We start from the raw sequence: 19074 nt of genomic DNA, 5'->3' as shown, positions 1-19074 counted from the left end.
TGAAGAAAGAAAAGATAATGGGAGATGTAACACTTATGGGTAGTGTATTTCAAGGAGAGGAGAGAGTAAGACCAGCAGAGAATTAAATGACCAAATTAGAAGAGGAAGAAAATAATCAAGACAAGAAGATAAGAGAAACAAATCAACAAATATAATAAAATGGGATAGGTTATAAAGTCTGTGCCTTATTCTTGATTTTGAGAGGTTAACTTCTTCCTTTTTCTTTTCTCTCCATCTTCCTGGTTGGTGACTCTGTACCCTGGGTTCTACCCCTGTGGCACACTTAGGTAGAGGTTTGCAGTTGATAAGTCTCTATGGCGATGTCATATATTGGGCTTCAGTCTCGTTGGCAGTCGAGGCTTATTAGCATTTGCAGGCTCCGCCAATGAGAGAGTTCGTATTCCCGGAGCCTCTCTCCTAGTCTTTCCTTCCTGAATATTGGCAAAAATATTGGCAAAAATATTGCTATGAGAGATGTCTGAGAGTCTACTGCGTATGTTTTCTTCTAAGATTTTTATGGTTTCATGACTTACATTTAAGTCTTTAATCCATTTTGATTTTGTTTTTTGTGAATGGTGTAATTGGTGGTTTAGTTTCTTTTCTTTCTTTTTTTCATATACCTGTCCAATTTTCTCAACCCATTTACAAAGAGACTGTCTTTACTTCATTGTATACTCTTGCCTCATTCGTCAAATATTAATTGGCCATAAAAGCGTGATGATCCAGCTATGGGGTTGCTGCTGCCTCTGCCTGGAAAGTAAGAGGCTCAAAGAGCTGGCAAATCCCCACTCTATTCCCACTCAGCACAGGGTTCTGGGTAAGGCTCCATCAGTCAGAGCTGCTAGTATAATCAGGCGGGGCTTCGGCCTACACAAAGACCTCTGATTCTGCCCCTCTGTCCTGGAACACGGGTGCCCACTCCCGGGGGAATCTCTCACCCACTATCTGCGCTCGCAGACCAGGATATCCGACCAGCCGCCTCTCACTCCCAGTGAGGCGCCCCGCCCGCACAGAAAAGTTTCAGTGTAGGAAATTTTGCTCCCACTTACTCCCCACACGCTGCTTTTCAGGGAGCAGGGGCGACCTCCAGACTCTGGTTTCAGCCCACAGAAAGGCCTCTGTCTCCCCTTCTGTCCAGGAACACTGGCGTCCACTCCCAGGGGAATCTCTCGCCCACTCTTCGTGCTCGCTGACCAGGAGATCACTCCGAGTGAGGCACACTGCCCGCACGGAAAAGTTCGAGCGCAGGGAATTTTGCTCCCGCTCCCTCCCCATGCACCACTTTTTCAGGGCACAGGGGCGACCCAGAGTTTCTGCTTTCGGCCCGCACAAAGGCCTCTGACTCTGCCCTTCTGTCCGGTAACACGGGCATTCCACTCCCGGAGGAATCTCTCGCCCACTCTCCGAGCTCGCTGACCAGGATATCACACCGGCTGCCTCTTGCCCTGGGTGAGGCACCCTCCCCTCCAGGAAAAGTTCGAGTGTAGGGAATTTTGCTCCCACTCACTCCCCACGGGCTGCTTTTTGGGGCGCAGTGGCAACCCCAAGATTCCAGTTTCGGCCCACACAAAGGCCTCTGACCCTGCCCCCCCGGCGGTAATATGGGCGCCCACTCCCGGGGCTCTTGCCCACTATCTGCGCACCAACCAGGAGATCAGGGTGGATGGCTGTCCCAAGTGCCTTTCTTTGTCTGGGTTTGGCGCAAGCGTTAGCTTGCATTGACTGGGTTGCCACAAGCAGTTTTTCCTCAGCTTGGATGTCCGTGCCACAGCCTGGTTTGGACGTTTGTGCCACAGTCTGGTTCTATTCACATCCTATGCCCGCCATAGCTCCTATACTCTCAGGTCCCAGTGAAAGCAGCCCTTATTTAGGTTAGTGAGGAAGGCGGAGTGTTTCTTCCTCCTTATTTCCTTTGGGGTTGATTATATATTTAGTCAATTTTTCACTCAATCATACCTTCACGTTTAGTGTAGAACTTCTGGAGGCTCCAAGGATAGATTTTTCTGTCTCTGGTTGAAGATCTTGTTGAATTTTTGGGGAGATTTATCGATATCGCTCCTTATGGCGCCATTTCTCTGACATCATCAGGGCTGAAAAATCTTTAGAGTAGCAGTTCTTAGAAACTGTGTTGGCTTACCAAAAGATAGAAAACAAAGTAAACTTAATTCTCGCTCTATAGTTAAAAACAATTAATATTAGTTCTCTCTTTAATTTCACATTATACTCACTAATGTGTATATTACCAGGCATTTTTCACAAAGTTAGCAGAGTCAGTATCTGATGAACCATCTTTTATCTTCAAGTGGAAATCACTTGGATCTCCAGTCATTTTATGGTATAAATAGCAAAAAAAAAAAAAAAGCCAAAAAAAAAAAAAAAAAAAAAACAACCCACACAATTCTAGAATATTGTCCTAAAATTATAATTTTCCTTTTTTAAGATTTTATTTATTGATTTTTAGAGAGGGTCAAAAGAGAGAGAAAGATGGGGATCAGGAACAAGAAGCATCAACTGGTAGTTGCTTCTCATATGTGCCTTGACTGGGCAAGTCCTGGTTTCAAACTTGTGACCTCAGCATTCCAGGTCATAGCTTTATCCACTGTGCCACCACAAGTCAGGTAATCATATATTTTTTTTAATGGTAACTATGAAAAAGTACCATTCATATTCAGGTCATAAATATTGGCTGATCATAATTTGTCTGCTTCATGGAGAACAAGTGGGAAGAGCAGAGAGATTCTGTAAGGCTTCTAGTCGTCACAGATTGAAGAGACATATCCTAATCTTTCTCTCTTTCGGTAAAACAAGAACAGTCTCTTTTTTTTTTCCTTATCTTCTTTTTAAACTTTTGTATTTTTCATAATTTGAGATAAATTGCTTGGCTTTTTATAAAGCTTAAATTCAAGTGACATGGTTTATCAATATCTAATAATGTATATGACATTTAATATTTAACATTTGATTTATTTCTAGATGGATGGTTGGAGAAATGGATGAATGGATGGATGGGTGGTCTTAAATCAGTTTATATGTATTTTTGTGGAGAATGGTTCTTTTCATCTTTATGGTAACCTGGATCTGTTTTGACATCTGCGCATATATGTTGCTATTACTTATTGGCAACTTGAGTTTGGGTGCCACCCTGCAACCTGCCACTGCATTCACACTACAAATCAGTCTAATTAATTATTGATCTCTTATTGCCTGTCTAGCTTCATGATTGCTTGCTGTTGGGAAGCCATGGAAGGATCCTATGTGATACATAGGACATAATCTCCCACATAAAGGAGCCTACGATCATATTGGGGACATATGTCTTACATGGAGACTATAACTAATAGAACATTATAGTATTATATAATGAAACCTCTTTCTACTCTCTTTTTCACCGACTCCTCTTTTCATTTGTCTCTCTAGCAAACTGCACATCTTCTCTTTCCTCAATTCTTTCTCTTTTTATATACAAGCATATTTCATTAGTTATTTCAAAGAGTCACCATCCTCAAAAGTGCTGAGTTCTGCACATAGATACACCCACCCTTACCAAATATGAGTATGTTTATCTCTGAGGTTCATGTCCAGTGGGAAGGACTGTCTGCTTCTAATGCAGTTGTTTCTGCATCTTGGCTTTCAGAGGCCTATGCCACCTTTCAATCAATTGTTAAAGCTAGGGAAGAAGGACACTGACAAATCTGGAGGGACTACGATTTACTCTGTACCCTCAAGCCAGGAGTAGCATGAGCAACATGAACTCAGTGGAGACCATGGGTCCCCAAGCAAAATTAAGGAATATTACTGGGGTTCCAGGAAATAAACACTGAGCAGTTTGAACAAATCCACCTACATTGTTAACCTGCACATGATAACCATCTCTGTACCTCTCTCCGCATCCTCCCTTGCCTGCCTTGCCCATACCCTTTCACTGGGCTTTCTGTACATCCATCATCTATTACTTTTCCCAGTTCTCCATGCTCTCACCCACCAGAGGGCTTTGAATGGGCGTTTCCTTCTACTTGAAATTTGCTTCCCACGGCACTCTCCTCATTCCTCTCCCCTTACTTTCCATGTCATTCTCTCGACGTGACTCTCCTTCTTTCAGCCACAGATTAAAGTGCAGTACCTCCAAATCTGCATAGTTCTCTTTATCTACTGCTGCCTGCATTAGCTTCATATTTCATTCTTTCATAACACCAACACATTCCTATGTTGTACTCATCAACAGCTATTTGAATATGAATATATAATCTATGGTTATCAAGGATATTATTGTTTTTTATTTTCAAGAATGTATTAGGTATCACATAGAGGTCCTACATAATACCCTATGGAGAATTAAAGAAATATAAGATGTGGTTCTTATTTGGGCTACTCTAAATGATAGTTTTTTTTGTGTGCATATATCTTCATTCTATAGCCTATAGCAAAATCATTTTTATTAAGTATATTGGGGTGACACTTGTTAATAAAATTATATAAGTTTAAAGTATACTGTATTATAATACATTATATATTGTTGATGCTATTATTTTTTTGTTTGTTTCAATTACTGCTAACATTTAATATTATTTTGTATTAGTTTCAGGTGTACAGCATAGTGGTTAGACAATCACATACTTCCTTGGCACCACACATAGTTATCACAATATTATTGACTTTCTTCCCTGTGTTGTACTTTACTTCCCCATGATTACTTTGTAGCTACTAATCTGTACTTCTTAATCCCTTCACCTTTTTCTCACATCCCCCTAATCACCGTCCCCTCTGGCAACTATCAATCTGTTCCCTGTGTCTATTTTTAATGGCTGTTGCCCCTACTACAATGTGATAAGCTTCATGAAGGCAAGAACTTTGTCTCTTTCATTCACTGTTGTATCTAGAACAATGGTTACATCATAAAAAGTATGATCAATACATATTGTTGAATGAGTGCTTGGATGAATGAATAGTAGTGAGAATGTCAATGAGATGGCTCATATTAATTTTTTGAAAACTATATATAACCTTTAATTAATGTGAGATTTTGTTATTATCTTAATGATTATTATTAGCTATATAACAATAAAACTAACTCCAGGGCAAACAACAAACATTTAGTCTTGGCCCTTCAAGACTAAGTAAAAAAGTAAAACATTGTTATTGTGACTTTTATAACACTTATACATTGCTAAGAGAAAAACTAACTCTGATTGTAAAAACTTTAAACTATAGGGATTTTGTTTTTTATTTAATTGCTATTTAATTAAATAGCCCCAGGTAAATGAAGGCTGAGGAAGAAACCTAGAAAATACTTAATATAATAATATAGATGCAGAATAAGAGAAAGAGTTTCTAAAATATGATGGCATGATGTCAGTGACAGGAGCCATTTGCTAAAATGCCAGGCTCCTGAGAAGCAATATCCGACCTGTCTTCCGTCACCCTGCCCAGTATTTGTTGCTATAGTCCTGCTTCCTTTTCCCTCAGTTGTCTTTTCATTCCCTGATTTTCTCATGTCATTCCAGGGTCCTGATCCTACTGGCTCCACTAGTTAACACTGGTCATGCTTACATTAATTAATAGCCCTTGTGTAACTCTGAGACTCTGTCTGACTCTTAGACTGGGTCCTGTACTCTTTTCCTGGTCCTCAAACCCATCATCACCTTCCTGGTGGCATTGTTGTCCTGACCAGTTTGACACCTCATGCTCTCTCATATTGCTGGAAGTTGTATAACCATTAAGTTATCATTTTGCTAAACCCTACTGGTTTGTCCAAAGTAAAATCATTTGTGCATGTATGCCTTCATGTTGGGGTCTCACAGCATAGATTACTTTGTATTTTCCCATCAAATTATCATTGCAGTTATTTTATTGTTTTAACTATAATATGTATTTGAAAACTCTCTCATATTTTGGATAGCTATTGATGTAAAAATAAGCATTGTTGCAGTTCTGTTTTTATGCATGATTACTTTTGATGCCAAAGTAGGCATTAGAGCATTAAATCCCCTATGGTGAGAACCAGGAGCACTGGGGTCTCAGGTGAGGTCCCACGAGCTGCAGGACAGGCAGGAATCCCTCATCTCCTGGATCGCTGCTTCTTCTCCTATTATTAACCAGGGACTTAGATTAAGTGACCAGAGGTCTTCCTGCTCTAGACTAGTGTTCAGTGATCCATTGTGGCTGTACCCTCACTAGGGAGGCTTCTGTACAGGACAGAATACTTCCCACTAAGTTCATTTGACACATTTGACATTGCTGTGTTGTTCTCTCTGCTTTGGCCTAGAAGTCTTTGCATTCTCTCTTTACAGAAATAAGCTTAACTGGACCCCACCTTTTCAAACTGTGGTATCCTGAGAGCTTTCAGCATGAGAGATCATTTTGGTGGATAAATTTTTGTTTTAATTTTTTTTTCCATCTGGGCCTGGCTTTTGGCTCAGCAATAGAATGTCGAACCAGTATGTAGAAGTCCCAGGTTCGATTCCTGGTCAGGGTACACCAGAGAAGCGACCATCTGCTTCTCCACCCCTCCCCCTTCTGTCTCTCTCTTCCCTTCCTGTGCCCATAGCTCAAATGGTTTGAGCAAGTTGAACCCAGGCACTGAGGATGGCTCCATGACATCACCTCAGGTGCTAAAATAGCTTGGTTGCTGAGCAGCCCCAGAAGGATAGAGCATTGCCCTGGTAGGGGACTTGCCAGGTGGATCCCAATTGGGGTGCATGTGGAAGCCTGTATGTCTGCCTCCACACCTCTCACTTAATGAAAAAAAGTAAATAAAATAAAAAATAAAATTTTAAAAGAAAACTTTTTCCATCTTAAAATTTTACAGCAATATGTCATGTTACATGAAAAACTACCATATTAACTCTTGATTTATACATAGTAATACTTAAGTGGAGGCTAAATTTAAGATTAAAAAGTTAGTTAGTGCAATGAAAATAGTGAACAAATATATTTAATGTATTTAATCCCAGTGACACTTGCCTATGGCAAAATCTGTGAGGGCACTTTGCAAAAACCTGCCACTTGGACCTTGGCTACCTCAGTCTCAAAAGGCCTATGAAGATTCTAACCTGTCAGCTTTTTGCTACTTGAACTTTCTTCTCTATTGCTCTAATGCTGCATCTCAAAGTTCCAAGGATAGTATTTTCTCTTCTGTGGAGTCCAGTCTTTCACCGATACCAAGAAGAGTTTATTGATGATGTTGGTTTTGCCTCATTGTATGTTTGAGTTTATCATTATTTAAAATCCTTCCTCGCCTTGCTTCATTGGAGATTATAACATGTTGTACATGCCCCTTCAACATTAATGGTTTTCCTACACTCCTGAATTTCCCTGTAATTTCATCCTGTCTCTAATAAAGAACCTGCCAGCATAGGCCACACCACCACACAGGAACTGACAGTCAGTGACAGTCACTGGGAGGAAGAAGGGCAATGGATGTAAGCATTAAACAGAAACCTTTTTCAGACATGCATGTGCAATACTAAAAAAGGCTTCATTGTTTTAGAAAACATTGCTTCATTAATAGACTAGGAGTTTGGGGCTAAATTCAGTAATATTTTGAAAAATTCAAGTTCTCTTCATTAAATTATTTGTATCCAAGTTTTAAGGAATTTTTTTTTAAAGGGCCATTTTACAGCAACTTTGTAAACTGGGTAACAGAAATTCATTATCTTCTCAGCCCTATTCCCAAACCAACTTTAATCAAAGGAAGTTTTATACTGAAGACATACAATTTCTATTTAATTAGATGGTCTAGGGTGTATATAGATGAGCTAATACTTCTAAAGGCATCTCCCAGGCTTTTTACAAGGGCCATTGTGTTTTACAGTGTCACAGAAAAAAAAGAAAGTTAAATCATGACTTTTACTAGGGCTGTAAGGAAAAGGACAAAGCAAATGCTTTGCATTGTAAACAGGATTATTCAAACACCATCTGCCTTAAGCAAAAAGTATAAGGGCAGCTTTTAATCGGATTATTACATTAAGGTTCAGTGTGTCCTCAGTTTCTAAGGATGCCAATCTAATGCACTGGGTAGGTAAGTTTAAGAATAATATCTAGATGCTCAAAGAGCATTACTATGAAGCAAAAGAACCAACATGATTGCAGGTGGCTAACAACATACATTTAAGCTATAGAGTTGGCTTTCTCAATATTTACATATGCATGATAACTAGAGTATTTGCAGTTCTCCATTTAAGGTAATCTTAGTAGTGAAAGATACAGGTGATACTAAATCGGTATTGAATGGAGTTTGATAAATGAGGCTCTCTGCTTTTCCTCTGGTCTTTACAGTATCCTTCAATGGCTTTTTGGACTTTCTTGAAACGTCCTACAGTTACTGTATGCTGACAAAACCAGTAAGACCCATTACGGTGTTGGGTGGATACTTGTTCTGCAACCTAGTTTGGTGTTTCAGTCCAGCTATTACCCTGATTATAAGTCATTTTGGAATTCTGGCTCAAAGATTTTAGAGAAAATGCAAAGCAGTGTTCATAAATGGGAGGCTGGCTGAACCTTTGTTTCAAGATTTCATTACAGTTGGTCCTCAAGCAGATTCCCTCTTACTCTTTGTTCTATTTACTTTGCATGTGACCTATAGACATAATTTTGTTTCTTTCACAGCTGTTGTAGTTTTTGATGTATTATTGTACTCAATGTTCTTTTAACTTTACTACAAGTAACTTTCTTCTTTTTTAGTCTAATAGTCTGCTGTTTATTTGTTTTTATTTTTGTTTTTATTTATTTTTTTATTTCTTACTTTTTGCCTTTCAGACAATGAGGAAATTTTAGCTTTAAATAAATGGCTTTTTTTCTTACTATTAATATAAAAAGTGGAGGAAAACTAAATCTGTTGTATTAGCCAATAAATCTATTCAAATTTATTAAGCACTTAGTATATGTCAGTAACCACACTGTAAGAATATATATAATACTTCCAGCTGTTAACCAGCTACTTTTTCGGTTTGAGATATAGCAGTAAAATATAATAAGATAAATGAAAACTATTCTAAAAACAAATTATTGGCCCTGGCCGGTTGGCTCAGTGGTAGAGCATTGGCCTGGCGTGTGGAAGTCCTGGGTTCGATTCCTGGCCAGGGCACACAGGAGAAGCACCCATCTGCTTCTCCACCCCTCCCCCTCTCCTTCCTCTCTGTCTCTCTCTTCCCCTCCTGCAGCCAAGGCTCTATTGGAGCAAAGATGGCCCAGGCGCTGGGGATGGCTCCATGGCCTTTGCCTCAGGTGCTAGAGTGGCTCTGGTCGCAACAGAGCGATGCCCCGGATGGGCAGAGCATCTCTCCCTGGTGGGTATGCCGGGTGGATTCCGGTCGGGCACATGCGGGAGTCTGTCTGAATGCCTCCCCGTTTCCAGCTTCAGAAAAATACAAAAAAAAACAAAACAAAAAAACCCAACAATTTATTCCTGAAAAATAGATTATCTGGAGAAAAGTGATGTGAACTTTGAAGTCAAGCGTATGGTAATGACAGGTGGCAGCCAGTTCCACAAGGGCAGGAAAGATACAAGGATGCGGAAGGAAGAGGTATGAAGAGACTTTGCCATAGCAAGAGGACTAGAGCTAGTTTAAGGAGCATCTCAGAGGCTGACCTGACAATCACACCACTGAAACTAAGTATGAACTGTATAACTACTATGAGACAGTTATGGAAGTTGAATTTGCTTCCACTTGATGGTGCTATTTTGTTGCCCAAGATCTGCTGTCTAAAATTAATTAATTACATGGAGAAATGAACGTTCCAAAGTTAATTTTGTTGTTTCACAAATAAAATATACATTACTGCTAGCGTGCTGGCAAACTATTAGAACACTTAAAACTGTAAAAGTAACGCAGTAAAAGAGATACCAATTTAAGTACAATAGATAAGATATAAAATATAGATTGAGTAAGATCTATTAGTTGTATCTAGATTCAATTGTTTCTAAAACAAACCTGTGACATATTTGGTATTGTGTTCTAAAATCTGGAAGCATCAATACTGCATTCTATCTAGAGAAGTAGTTTTGATAACTGTTTTGCCTTGAGGTTCATTCAACACAGCATCCTAAATGACAAATAATGTTAATTTTATTAATGTTTATATTTTTACTTTAGTTTGTCTTGTATTTGAAATGCATATGTTTATGTTTGAAAATTTAGAAAATGCAAACAAGTATAAATGCGCAGAACAGTCATAACCCCATTGCTCATTGATTTGCTTCCCAAATACTCACCTAACACTCTACGGCATTGGCAATTCAACAGCTGTCCCAAGACCAGAGCTGACCTCAGGTACCCACCGTTTGGCTGAAGAGACAGCATGCATACTGGCATCTCAGGACAGGATGCCATGAACACTACAGGAGCACAGAGGGCCATGAATGCTGAACATAAGAAAGGTTTTCCACAGAAAGCAACACAAACTGGGTCTTCATAGTTGTTTTTCTGTTCCTTGTGGTTTACTGGAAGGAGGAAGTCAAATGAATGTTTTGACTAAAAGCCCGGTGAGAAGACATATTTAGTTAGGTTATTGGAGCCTCAGATTTGAGGTGTGAAGAAAACACTAGTGGGGGGGGCATTCATAAGCAGAAGGACAGACCCTTCATTCTCTCAGATGAATAATCATTCTTTCTTGATGTGGTAGAAGGCAAGTAAAGAATGATGGAGACAAATATTGAATAATGACTCCTTGAGAAAACTAATGAAAATTTGACATCATTATTGAAAGAAATAGGGGAGTGATTTGACCAAAGGTTACTACAAAGGATTAGCCAGGGAATTGCTGGTCTAACTGAGATCACCACTGTTAAAAAACAAACAAAAAAAAAAAACCAGTACATACTTGGCATGTAAAATCTAGTAACAATTACTGGCGTCCTAATAGTATTAATCCATTGTTGCTTTACTAAGTTAATAGAAAAGTCCAGAGAAAAAAGAGAGTGGGAAGTTCATTTTCCTGAATTATAAAATGGGATGAGAGTGGAAGAATGAACTGTCTTCCTTATTTTTTAACAACTCTGGAATGATATAAGTATATTACATATTCTCAAGATATTTCTTCTTAATACAGTATTTCTTTATCACACCATCTCCCCACATATTATTTATAAAATTGCCTTTTGTTCTCAACTCTGCTTCTTCAAAAACTACCCGTCTATTGATTGTAAGCTGAAATCTTACCTTCTGTATGAAACATCTTCACTTATTTCTTAAAATCCCATTTCAGACAGAAACAATTTTCCCTCATATAAAAATTCAGTATTTAATTATATGTGTCAGGATCAAGATAGAAGGTAATATTGAAGTTAGTGGTGAACAGACCTGATTCCCTCCACTACACAAGTACAAACCTTGGCCACTGCGAGGGCTTCTGAATCAATCAATAAACTCAAAAATATTGTGAACTGACCAAATTGTGTAATCAATTATTTTTATTCCTAAAACTCTGGGCTGATGGCAAGGGGCCAAGTAGAAATAGAGTTTTTAAGGGGCGAGTTCAAAGTTTACAGAAAGATACTGTGAAATGTTGTGTCAGTTCCCAACCATTTAAAAATTCAGAAGACTGGTGCCCACAGAGGACATGTTAAAATACAATCTTTCAGTGCTGAATCTGTTTATGTAATCAAATCGAATGGGAATTTTTATTCCCATTCACAATGCTAGGAATCATCTGTAATTTCATACAAAACTGGTCAGTCGGTTATGGTCTATCTATTTCCCAGTGACTTTTTCCTTGATAGCTTCATTGTAATGAGGGGTACACTTTATATCATATCTGAACATTTGGTACAATAAATGCACTCTAATTTCCCAAATTATAAAGGGCAATAAGGAAGTTTCAAATAGCTTTGTCAGAAAAAAGAAATTCAGTGGATTGCAATCACAGCTTGTCAAAAAAAAAAAAAAACACAAAAAAAACAAGCTCAATTTAAACACTGAGATTCATATATAACATTAGAAAAGATTTTCTTTTCCATTTTATCTTTTCAGTGCTATTTCTGGGTTGTAATTTCACCACCGGTACCACAGAAGCTCTTATCTTTGTGTTTCTGCCTGTTTCCCACAAATGGAGCCCATGCTTCCCACTTGTCAGTCACATGTGCAAGATTGGAATAAGCACACTGTGGAAAACAACGGGGACGTTGCAAATAATCACCATGACATATCGAGGGGATTGTTTGGGTAAATTGGCAGAGCGTTCACCAGTCCTGTTTATATTATTGCCCTGCTGGTTTTGTTACTGTCTTTCTTATTGTTTAATATACAGCCACGAGCTTGGGCACCTGCAGGGGTGCTGGAAATCAGGCGGGCCTCCAACTACAGAAAAGCAATTTGTTTACATTTTCTTAATTCAAATAAAAATTTGTTTTCTCTGGTTTTTCAAAGGGTATGGCTCAGCATGCTCCATATCTAAAGTAGTTCACCCAAATAGAGTTGCAGAGGCAATGAGGGTTTTTCAAACAATACTGTTTGTAGGGAGAAGGGGACAAAAAGCATTCTTTTCCTTGGGCTGGGCCCTGAAAACACAAGCACCTCTCAAGCCACTCAGGTGGGCCTGGCTTTCCTCCCCTACAAACAGCAGCATAACCTACTGGAAAGGTACTGACTAGGGCCCAAAGATGCAAGTTCTCACGTCTAATCTTGACACTGCTCATCACCATTGGTATTAGGATTCTTGTACAACTAATAGAGCCTTTACAACAATAATGATGACTAAGTAAACATAATCAAGTGAAACTACACATGCAATCATATTCCAAATACTGCTTCTAACCTCAGAAAAATGGTGTTATTCTTAGCTATATGTGAAACTTAAAACACTCTGAATAAAAGCTGCATATAGATTTCAATAAATTGAAATTGTACTTTCAGGGATCATTTCTACAGTTCATTGCAATAAATTTACTTGTACTAGCTCATGGAATGTATATGACTTCCTTGATATTTTACTTTTAAAACGTACTTCTTTTCAAACATCCTACATATATATGTATGTGCAAGTGGGTGAATGTGTAAAATATATAATCATGAGGCCATCTGAAGCAACAAACAGTATATTTTCTTGAAACCTCTTAATTTTATTTAGGATGGTATTACTTAGGAGTGTATTTAAAATTTTTCCCTTGCAGGCATTAGAATTTTAAGTAAACAATTTAATCTTATGTAATCTAGAGGTTTCTTTATGTAAATTTTGCAAAATATTCAACTTCATCAGATAGTCCAGAAAATATTTAAGATAAATGAGGGGGGAGAGTATTTTTTAAATTTTTTTTCATTTTTCACCAGGAAATATACTTAGAAATTTTATCTTCACTCGTATGACATTAACATTATTTACAAATTCATTATTAAAGTATAAAGACTTTGAGAATGATAATGAAATTGCGTTACAATTCTAACTTTCAAATCCTATCTGTGTATTGAGGGGAAAAGACAGCAACATGAGTAATTATCAATATTCTATATATAATCTATGAATCCAACTGAGAGATAGAGTAGATATCTCGTTTATGGATGAGGAAGTTGAGAACAAAACACGTTACCATGTCAGCTAACAAATACAGCCTGGGTGGGAAAGGTACCTTTCAAGTCACAGCAATCAACCTTGTCGTTTCCATTCCTTTCTGCCTGGGTCTTTAGTCAGATGTTCATAATTTCACTGGGATTAATTTGCCAGCATTCTGAAGACACTTATCTTATTTTCTGGAATTCAGAAAAGGATCAGCCCACACACAATCTATTTCACTTATCTTCAGAACAGCAGCACACGATGAAAGGAGATTCATGGTGAATGCATATATTTGTCATTGTCCACGGTGCCTAGATTATATGAATATGACCCAGATGATTTTTTTTTTTACTGAGCACAATGAGACAAACTTATGCATAAAAAAATCCTATGCAACTTAAGGACTATTCTCATTTTTTACTAATTCCCATTTTTAGTCATAATCAATACCCTCCCCTTGGTCATAAGTTTTTTACCATATAAAAAGAATATTATCTCAGGTATAAAAGACAAAGTAGAGATTCCTATAATCATTTATATAATAAGCCATCCAGTTATCAATGTGAATTTACTTATCTTTGAAGCCAGATTATAATTTTATGATTTCAAACTGCTTTGCTAACTCAGAATCTATTAAGATGTTAAAATATACATTAATGTTATTTTCAGATGTGTGTGTGTGTACAAATATATAATGTAAATGGTAGGGAGCTCTCTAGTTCTCTTACTAGGTAAGACAAATATTTCTAAATGTTTCTGTCCTTTCCTTTACATAAATGAGCCTTGTTTCACTGGGTTTCCTTCATTTTCTAGATGAAAAGGAGGGCAGAAATAAGAGTCAGGCAGACTCAATAAACATAAATCAAAGTGCTGAACTTGGGAAATCTGGATAGATGCAACTTCCCCAGTAGTGACAATAGTGGGGACACATTTCACTTTTAAACTTTTTTCCATTAGTTTTTTGACAGGAGTACACTAGTTCAGCTTTAATGAGATTCTAGTGTAAAAACTTCAGAGCTAAATAAAAGAACAAAATCAAAAGGACTGAATGATTGCCATTTAGTGTGAAAGAGTGGAAGTGCAAACAATCATGGTATGACATCTGGCTGTGCCCGTCACTGCAGAATGACAGGTAGAACAATCCAAAGCTCCTGATCTCAAGACGGAATAACAGCGTATATGTTTGAAGTACTCGTAAAATAAAGAAATAAAACAGACTCAGAGATAAGACATGGTTAAACCTTTTCAAATCCATGCCCAATTGTCAGTATCATTTGAATGTTTGTGTACACATTTCTTTTTCTGCAATCATGTGATTGAGGAAATTAATCTTAGAGCTTATTTAATGGTTTTATGCTTTAGGTAGCGGAGAATTTTTTAAATCTAAATTAGAATATCACATATAATGTGGTTGCATAATCAAAAATATATGTTACTGGTTTGCCAGTTTTCATTGTAAGAACTCACGTCTGGGGTTCTATTAGTAGAAAAATTAATGCCATCTGAGTTCTGCTTTGATTTCAAGGAAGATATTTTTTACACTTAAAAATCATTTTAGTTTACATTTACCTTTTACTTATTTATCTTAGAAAATAAAGAATATTATCAATTATTTTTTAATAAGCCATTTTTTATTTTTATTGCTTTGTTTTTTGACCTATTATAATTTTATTGTTTTTGAACTATTATAATTTTTTTAATCTTTATTAATTTTTAATTTATTATGTTTACATGGATTCAAGTGCCCCACTGAATATAACTCCCTCATCCCCCACCCCTTTGTCCCTTTTTTAATCGGTGAAAGAACCCATTCTAGTTACTGCTGGAAACAGTAATCTGTAATTGCTGCTTTCAGTCCTAATTTGGCCTGTCCTTACTTTTTCATCTCAATCTAATCTAAACCTATTTGAGCAAATAAAATGATATTTACCTCATCCTCTGTTACAAGCTTTCAAGATTACAGGCTTCAGGAAAAATCAATACAAAATACCATCTTAGCAGCAGGTTTGTGCTCAGTAAGAATGCTAACTTTTCTTCCCAATATTTCTGACTCTCAGCTCTCCTGGAGTGAAAGCAGAACTCATATCAGTAAAAAGAGAAAAATAAAAAAAAAAGGGGGGGGCGGGGGAGGAGGGACCCACTTGAGTGGTGCACTTGGCACTGGGTTGGTGGCCACTTTGAGTTGACAACGCCAAGCGGAGTGTGTGGTCAAACTCCCTACCTTTAACGCTTGTTCCTGCGCAGCCGATCGTACAGAGTTCACAAAAAGAAGGTTCCTGACCTCACAGATGATTTTTTCAGACTCAAATACCATCTTCATTTATTATTTATGTGCTCCAAGCAGTTGGGACTTGAAGTATCATCACACCTGACTGGTTGATTTAAGGAAGTGGCCACCTCAGCAGAGGGGAATCTCAGGAGAATAAAATCCTATTACTTTCCAAAAAGATTACTGCATTTACTTCCTAGAATAAGCTTTTGATGAAAACATTAGAATGTTGAGTTTGTAAACAACCAAGAATTCTCAGAAGTATTGCCCAATTTTTTTTTATGTTTCAAATGAAAGCTTATTTTGCCTTGTTTTTTGTTTTGTTTTGTTTTGTTTTGTTTTGTTGGTTGCATCCTTTTTAAACTTAGAACTTTGTGAACACAAATAGGTTAGTTCTTGTAAGCAGAGTCCTTGCTGGAATATTGAACTATAGTATGTCTATGTTCTTTATGGTTGGTCAGTAAGGTAAATCTACCTTTCCAACTTCTGGTAGAATTTTGCTTTTCCTCTTTTCATATGCTTCCATCAACTTCCCTCTACTTCTGAGTAGATTCTGTTTTGAAGAGTCTCTATAGATCATTAAGATGTATGATTATAATACTTTTTGAAAAAGCAAATTGTATAGAACAATTGTTGAAAACTGGTATCATTTTTCCCCCCATCCCTTACCCTAATAAGAAAAGTGGGGGGGGGGGATCTGGTATTATTTTCCCTTAAGCACCAAAACAGAATGGTAAACACTATAGAATTCTCAGGAAATTTTTTAATAAGAAGTACATATTGTTTCTTCTGTGACTAATTGGCATTACTTTTAAGAATATCATATTGTTCACAAAAATAAATAAACTGCTACTTAAGAAAAACTAATAGAATACTATTTATTTTCATAATGCAGACAAATACCACTATAATAAATACCATTATGTAGATGCCCCTGATCCAACAATATTGGACATTAGAAAGCTCATTTTTCAAGATATTGTTTAATGAGAACTGTTATCTTTATTATACAGATGATTTTAAAGCTTCCAAATGGTATAAAGAGTGTCATTCAATTAATATTCTTTTATTCAATAGCTATTTATTAAGTTTTCAAATAAAAAATTAAACAACATTTTCTGATAACATTTTTTTATATTAAGAAAAATATATGTGTTCAGTGATAACCTCAGGTTAAAGAATTTTAAGACTTAATTTGTTACATAATTAGTTTCAGATATATTCAGTACAACAAAATAATAATACAGTAAAGCAAAATAGTTTTGATTATCTTTTGGTTCTTGTCACAATAAAATATTACATCTATATTCATGACTTAATTACTAGATAAATACATTAAAATTTTTTCAACATTCTTCAATATTAATTTCTATATCACCACTGAATAATTGTATCTAAAAATTCTCATAATATAACTCATACACAAAATGTTGTATAAATATATGGTATATTCAATTTAAAAATTCTATAGCTAAAACATGGTTATTTTTTAAAAATTACATAAGAGAGCAAATGCAGGCTTACTAATTTATTGTCCACAATTATATTCATCATTACAACAACCTTAAAACAACATCACAAAGAAGGAAAAATATTCTATTGTGTGCATTCACACAGTAATCTCTTATCTAAAGATACAAAATGATCTTCTATTAATATAAATCTAAAGCAGGATAGCAATTTCTGTAATTATTTTCTGAAACCTTGATCTTATATGACAAGTTTTATCTATTTTATCATTTTAAATAGTTATAAAAATGCTTAAATCACACAAATTTTTTTTTTTTTTGGTAAAACATTTATGCTACTGAAAAAAATAAAGCAGGCCTTTCTTATCACATGCTATCATTTAACCTGATAACCACTAAGTCCAACATTATTCCGAAGGCTGTCATTTCTAAAATTAGCTGATTCACCAATCACCTAGACATAGCAGGTAGCTTTAGAGATTAAAGAAAATAACTACCATTTTAGTTCTTTTGCATTTACTCTGTGCCAAGTTGTTGTTGTTGTCATAGATCTCATTCAACTCTTGTGGGAAGCAGCTAAAAACCTGCTTCCTAGTTTACATACCTTAACGGTAGTGTCCTCATATAGAAAAAGCTGATGAGCTGCAATTAATGTTGGGATTATTCTATGGCTTCTGAAATTGTGGAGCAAATTGGAAAGTTTGAAATCATTCTTATTAGCCTATTTAGTAAAAATAAATAACGAGAAATTCAAGAAATCAATGAAAAGAAATATCTTTGTAATTTCAAATGATTGGTGAGAACATATCACGGTAGTGCTAGAAATTATGAGTGTATTTATCAACACGAATTTAACACAGTCTACTTTGGAATTTTTTTGATGAAAGGAAATGATAATTTTTTTCTGCGCTATGATGGAAAAACACTAAATTTTATAGTCACATGTGCACATGTACATACCCACACGTGGACATAGACATATCTCTCATCAGAGTCCAGGGAATGTGTTCCACATTTGGCAGCTTGTAGTGCACGTATTCTCTGCGTTTGTGGGTCATACAGATACCACACATTATATAACAGATATTGACACTAAAGTTAGATAGTGACTCTTCGTATAATGTTATCCAATTTTGGACCGCTTTAGCTTTGAAATTCTATTGTGTTGAATGTTAAACACTTAATATCTAGTTTTTTTGTTTGTTATTGATGAAGGGAGCTAGTGAGGCAGACATCCACATGTTCTCAGACTGAGATCAACCCAGCAACCCCTATCTGGGTCCTATGCTCTAATCATTGAAGCTACCCTCACCCACACCCCCCCCCCCAGCCAGGCAAGCTTGGAACAACCAAGTCACTGGCTGAGGAAGGAAAAAGGTAAAGAAGGGGGAGAGAGAGGGGAGAAAAGCAGATGGTTGCTTCTCTTGTGTGTCCTTACAGGAGATCAAATCTGGGACATCCATACACTAGACTGGAACTCAATTTTGGATTTAATTTTTGTCGATAACAAGATTCCTAAGATCCAAATGCATTTCTGAATATTTACTGTTTAGTAAGGGAAAATATTATCTTTAAGAGTTTTATTGAATTAATTATAACAGTTTTAGGACTATTTTTTTACATGATTATCATGGCTTTGAATAACTATATTAAGAATAATTTCTTGATATTCATTCCATATTCACATTACATTGATTGTCTCAAACTTTTTTTTTCTTATAAGGGTTTGGTTCAAATAACTAGCCAACATCCACTTCAGCACTCAGCTCACATACTTTTTTTTTTTTTTTTTAGTTTTATCAAGACATAATTGCGGAGTGACGTCACAGAAATGGCGCCATGAGCAGCACG

This window comes from Saccopteryx leptura, chromosome 3, assembly GCF_036850995.1.
Source record: "Saccopteryx leptura isolate mSacLep1 chromosome 3, mSacLep1_pri_phased_curated, whole genome shotgun sequence".
NCBI classification, from domain to species: domain Eukaryota; kingdom Metazoa; phylum Chordata; class Mammalia; order Chiroptera; family Emballonuridae; genus Saccopteryx; species Saccopteryx leptura.
Note: the sequence above shows the minus strand (reverse complement) of the source record.